The sequence below is a fragment of the Benincasa hispida genome, chromosome 5, assembly GCF_027475165.1.
Source record: "Benincasa hispida cultivar pf3 chromosome 5, pf3_genome.v1.1, whole genome shotgun sequence".
Lineage (NCBI taxonomy): Eukaryota > Viridiplantae > Streptophyta > Magnoliopsida > Cucurbitales > Cucurbitaceae > Benincasa > Benincasa hispida.
Window position 1 is genome coordinate 33,086,163 of NC_143482.1, and position 6,760 is coordinate 33,092,922.

Consider the following 6,760-nt stretch of genomic DNA (forward strand, 5'->3'; position numbering starts at 1 on the left):
TCAGGGAAGAAGAAGAAGAATGCAAAAAGTTTTATGTGGTTCGGCCAAAGGTAGCCTACGTCCACGAAGAAGCTGATGATTTCTGATAGGGGAGTTACAACAAGAACTTTACAAGATAAGTTGTTAGCTATCTCGATCTCATAGATTTTTTTTTTTTTTTTTTACTTTCTTACTTGTACAAGAAAATACAGATCTATATAAAAACATCTTGTATAACTAATTTCTAACAATGAAGTTTTTTTTCATTATTTGAAATAACATAAAGAAAATCACATTTTCTCAATGAGATTATCAGATTCAGAGCTGCCCATATTGAAAGGATGACCTCGATTCATTCAATTGAACTAACTTAATGTGCAAATGTTCTCAGATTCCCAATCAAACAACACAAGCAACAAAGTAAACAACGGTAAAATTAAACTAGATTGTTATATTGTATTTGTATTGTACCTCAATATCTTTCTTTTGGTGTCTCTTGAGCTCTGAATCACAAGCCTAGATGCTTCTTCTGGAGTTCGTGAAACAGTTGAAATTTTTGTTGATTTTCATGAATTTGGTTCAATATTGATCATTTGGATGGTCAATTTTAATAAGTTAAACTAGTTTTATAAATTTCTACAGTTTCTTCTTCTACATAAACAAAACTGACCTATAGATTATAAGATGCTGAATGAACCAGAAACCAGTCGGTGAAACAATTAATCTTGTCTTTATTTTAAGAACTTTGTCTAAACTCAGCTGGAACTGGAAGAAGTCAAAGTAGTCGCAAAGTACAAATGAATGATAGAGACATATGTTTAGAGTGAAAACTAGAGCCCTGATATTGCATATAAGATTATGTTCATTCCATAACATATGAGGAGAAAAGGAATAATACATTTTTTACCTCAGCATGTGTACCTTAGTAATATACCTATAACTTGAGACATGAAGCTTGTTGCACCTATGAGAAGATGCTTGACAAGGTAAATCTTTTTGGCAAAAGTATATATATTATAAGGAACTCCATATGTTAGTTATCAATCAAATGGAGTACAAATAAAAGTGTAATGCCAGAGGCAACACAGCTAACAAGCTAGAATTAAGAAATAAGTTATAAAAAGACCCACACCTACCAATTATGGATAAAGTTTTAACATCTTCTTCAACATGTTGACAAAGAAAAGCTAACAACAAAGTAGTTAATATGAAAAAGAAATACTTTCAGCAGATATAAATATCATAATCAAACATCAAAATTGGAGGAACGTTCGAAAATGATTTGTAATTTCCTTCATAGGAAATGAAAGAAAAGGTTGTGAGTGGAATAGATGAACAAGTTCCTATTCATATTGAATATCTAATGTCTTTGAGATCATAATGAGTCAAATAGTTGGAAGCTAAATGTTGGGAATCTTCCAGGCATTTTGTAATTGATAAGTACTTTTCAATGGAAATTGTTGAAGAGATAATAAACTCCTTTGTAACTCTCTCTCCCTCCCTCTACCCCGGTGATTTCTGTCTTTCTCTAAGCACCTGGATCTCTATGATTTTGTGGACAAATTTGTTTCTCAGAAAGTTGAGGCAAGTGTAGAAGAAAACAGTCGGATAATTGAAGGAACTCGTATTCAAGAGAACCATTGAATGGGAGAAAGATCGTTCCAAACCCATTGTGAAAGAATAAAGCATTTACAAACATACAAGAACAATTATGCATTATATAGTAAATTACAATATGATTTTTTCTTAAAAACAATTAGAATCGAGTAACATACCTTTGAAGAACTCTTCTTCGTATATTTCCTCTATCTACACCGGTCACGCATCCCAGCAAACTCGATCAAAAGCACGAATGCAACGAACAACCAGTGCAATCACGAACTGTCTGATCCTCGAACTCAATGAAGTAAGACTCGATCCTCGACCCTCGAACAATAACACTCGACACTGCCACTCGGTTACCTTGGTATTCTCGGTGTGAAAATCCGGAACCAGCCCTTAATAGAGCAATCTATCTACTTACCCTTGCTTGTTGGGAAGGAGTGAATTCCGTCTTGTGTAGCCTGAGTTTCCAACTACCCAATCAGACGAATCCCCAAGTGATAGGTTTGAGTTAGTGATCTAGCCACTCGCACCCATCCAAATCAAAGAACCACCCTCATAAGCAGGAGTTTCCAACTCACTCAGGATTAAGGTCATGTGACCTATGGTCATCCTAATGAAATGAAAGTCTTTGTCATGAACGACGTTATATAATGAGACTAAAATTTTTGTGGTTCGATCTTATACATACTCCTTTGTATAGGATACCTCTGCTCGCATGTCTCTGCATGAATGATCAGGATCAAACCATGTGTAGCACTTTACAACACTTGTAATATCTACAAAGGAGACATATCTGTAGTATCATCAGGATAAGGTTTCCCTCCTTTATTCATATACTACAGACCATTTAAGTTATAACTTAAGGCATGATCCACGTGTATATCTCAACATGCATGCTTAAGTTACAACGATAATCAGGGATCTTAGTTTATTGGTTTGTGGTTAATGAGACTAAAATATCTCATATTTAATAGACAATAGTGAAGAAAACATCTCATATTATTAAATCACAAATGTTTGTACATCCACATGTTTATAAACTACAGAACCCACGAGATTTAGGACATCAATCTCCAATAATTTCTATTTTGAAGGGACTAAAGAGATCATCCCCTACTAGACTTAAAATAACTCTACAATCGATACCACATCCAATTTTTTCTTATACACAAATGCAATTCTCTTCTTCTTGACAGCCATGTGAAGTATAATACATGATCATTCCTTATTAGAGAGATGATAATACAAAATCAATGGAAACCACCACATAGACAAAAGGTAAGAATTGGACTCAAATACCATTTCAGCTAGTTTAGTTTACATAACTAACTTTATCTTGTAACGGTCAGATGGTATGTGTTATAAATACCACTAATCAGAATACGAAAAAAAAAAAGTAAAATCATTATACTTCCTATTTTTTTGTAAATAACAATTGCTGTAAGAAGTGAGAAAGAAAGTGAATCTTCTAATAGATGTAGGCTTATTGGGCGAACCACGTAACTCTGCGTGTTTCTTCTTCTTCTCTACATCTTCTTCTTTCAATCTTCGTCTATCTCTTTACAAATCAATGAAAATGTGATCTTGTTATCAAATCATGACGTTTTCAGAGTATCGAGTTACAACGAGACCCAAATTTCTCCTATCGAGTAGCATCGAGTCAAGAGTTTCCATCTTTTGCTTTGAGTAAAGATTAATACTCATCGAATAGAATCGAGTAACGATCAACACTTGTCGAGTTCCATCAAGCGAAGAATAGAAACTCATCGAGGATAGAAAGAAATTTTCATTGAGTAACGAGCAGAAACTTATTGAGTAACGAGTATCTACACATCTAGGATTTAACATAGCCCTCCTCAGCCATTTTTTCATCTCTCCTCAACCATTTCTTCATCACCTCAGGATTTATCATGATTAATTGGGCCTAGAAAAGATTGTATAACCCAACACAAAATCAATCAAAAACCACAACAAAACTAAATAGACTTAATCATAAACATACAATTATCGATAAAATCAAAGTAATCCATGATTACCAAAGTAAATCAGAAGTAGAGCCATTTCAGTGATTACCTCTTTTGTCAAAAATTCTCCTTATTATTCGAAACCAAATCCTTATTTAGTTGGTCTCAAATCTTCTAATCCTCAAATCCTCCTTGCTAGCTGATCAAGTAAAGATGATAAGCATCTCCAAGACTAAAATCATGAGTGAACAATGAAAACAATATGGATGAAGTTGCAAAATATAAAAGAAGAATCAGTTCTTCTTATTCCTTATGCATTGTTCTTTACGACTAGTGCTTGTGGCTACTTGGGTTATTTACAATATCCTAAGCTCATGAACCAAGGGTTGATCCCACTCAGAGGTATGATTTTAATTGAGTCCCTACGCTTTTGGATTTAATGATTCAAACATATCCTTCAAGACGGTATCTTTTTTAAGTTTACCAATTTTTAGTCGAATCCTAATTCATATTATATACTTGTCGAGGATCTCACATTACAACAATCATGGGACGTCAAGATCTTTTTAAGATATATAGGATACTTCTTTCACTGCCAATTAATTTTGAGATGGAACAAATTTTATCCCACGTTTTCTAATAACAATAATCAGTTTAGATTTCATGATTTCTCATACTATATTAGAAAAATTGGGAGTTTCATTCTTATACCATATGAAGTGTCTTCATCTCTCTCCTATGAGACCCTCAATATACTATTAAATTTTGTAATAATTCATTTGTGGATAACTTTAATGTGTAACTAAATTAGGTCCCAATACTTTTTTTTTTTTTTGAGGGATAGATTTTCAATTGTGAAATATATTATTAAGATTTTAATGAGATTTCTTATGTACGTAATATGTATAGTTGGACAAACTAATTATTGGTTGAAAAGTTTTTATAAACTACAAACAATCCATTGTTAGATAATAAAAATTGACATTTAATTTTAATGGACTTTTTCATGATATGGATGTAATTATAACAGATTTTAAAATACAAAGATTAAATTGTTACAATTAGTATACCATTTACTAAACACAAAGATTGATAGTTCGATTCTAGCTCTTGGAATTATTGAACTAAACAAATAATACTAATCTTGTACACATTAAAATTTAAGGGCTAGATTGCTACAAAACTCAAAAGTACAATAACTAAAACCCTCTTTGGTAACAATTTTATTATTAGTTTTCTATTTCTTGAAATGTATGTTTGTATTCTCTAAGTATTTCAATAACGGTTTTCACGTACTACTTAAAAGAACATTTAAACTCTTAATTAATTTCTAAAAAGAAAAGCAAGTTATTGGAAACTACTTAGGTCATTTTAATTTTTACAACTTCACATGGTTTTGGAAATATTTGTAGAAAGGTGAGAGCAAACATATAAACTTATATGTAGAAGAAGCATTATTTAAGATTAATTTTTAAAAATCAGAAACAAAAAATATAGATATTAAACTGGACTTAAATTTGTTGAAAATTGAACATGTTTTAATTAGATAAGTTATAAATGAATTAAAAGATGTAAGTTAATTAGGTATATTAATTGATGAAAGTTGGTAAGGTCATGTCTTGGAGAGGAGTAAGATACACTAGTAAATGAAATATAGGACTTTAAAGGTTTTTTATGTGTTTAATTAAGGTGAGAGTTATAAATTTAGACTTGTCCATGATAATCCTATAAATAGAATTGATATTTTGTATTGAAATGGCAACCACGTGTGTAGAGAAGATCACCCAAAGGGAGTTCAATTAAAAGTGTGAACCAAATTTGAAGAGTCTTTCAAATAAAAGTGATTTTGTTTCCTATCAAATATCTTTTGTTGGTTATTTATTTATGAGTTTCCACCACACGCATCAGAAAAAATTATCACAAGCCAAAGTTGAAGACCTTGTTACTTCTATGGGGATGGAAGACAAAAAAATTATTAAATTTAAAATTTTCAATTAATTTGGGGTTTAATCTTATTTATTGGTTCACAGATTCAAGCTATTTGACAGATGGATATCTAGAAAGAACTATAGAATGGATCGAGGGAATGAAGAATATACGTTTGAGGGATATTCCTACTTTTATTAGAACAACAGATCCAAATGATATCATGCTAAATTTTATTCTTCAGAAGATAAAACAATGTAGAGAAGCTTCTGCAATTATATTGAACACATTCGATACACTTGAAGAGGACGTATTAAAGGCTCTCTCTTCCATCAATTCTCTTATTTACACAATTGGTCCCCTTCACTTACTTGTCAAGCAAATTGAAGATGAGAAACAAAGAGCAATAGGGTCTAATCTTTGGGTGGAGGATTTTGAATGCATTGAATGGTTGAATTCAAAGGAACCAAATTCTGTGGTTTATGTAAACTTTGGTAGTATCACAGTTATGACATCACATCAATTAATTGAGTTTGCTTGGGGATTAGCAAATAGCAAGAAGCCATTTCTATGGATTACTAGGCCTGATTTAGTTGTGGGAGATTCAGCCATTTTGCCACATGAATTTGTAACACAAACCAAAGATAGAAGCTTGATAGCAAGTTGGTGTTGTCAAGAACAAGTGTTGAACCATTCTTCAATTGGAGGGTTTTTAACACATAGTGGATGGAATTCAATGATTTCATGGCCTTTCTTTGCTGAACAACAAACAAATTTTCATTATTGTTGCAGTGAGTGGGGGATTGGAATGGAAATTGATAACAATGTGAAAAGAAATGAAGTTGAGAAGCTTGTGAGAGAGTTAATGGATGGAGAAAAGGGTAAGCAAATGAAGGAGAATGTTATGAATTTGAAGAGTAAAGCTGAAGAAGCATATGAAGTTGGTGGTTTTGCTTGGAAACAACTGGATAAATTGATTAAGGAAGTTCTTCTATCAAAAGTGCAGTGATTTCATTGTACCATTCTAAATTAATAAATGGGTTCTAGGTTGTTTCCTTGTAACTTACTGTATTTACATAAATATATAGATACTTTAGTTAAATGGTTTATATTTCAAGACTTTATGAATGTATCAGAACTTTTCATGATCTATATTATTAAGGAACCTTTGTAGTATTTTGGGACAAACCACATATCATTAGATTCTGTATTTTAATATCATATCTGGTTATCTTGTTATATCTTCTATACTTATTGTATTATTTTGTGTGCACCCTATTATAAAT

The 6,760-nt window shown here is 31.9% G+C and overlaps 1 pseudogene; it reads left to right on the plus strand.

The window, feature by feature from the left end:
- The first annotated feature begins 5,548 nt into the window (after positions 1–5,548).
- On the plus strand, positions 5,549–6,520 carry LOC120078185 (7-deoxyloganetin glucosyltransferase pseudogene; annotated as a pseudogene).
- Positions 6,521–6,760: the final 240 nt, after the last annotated feature.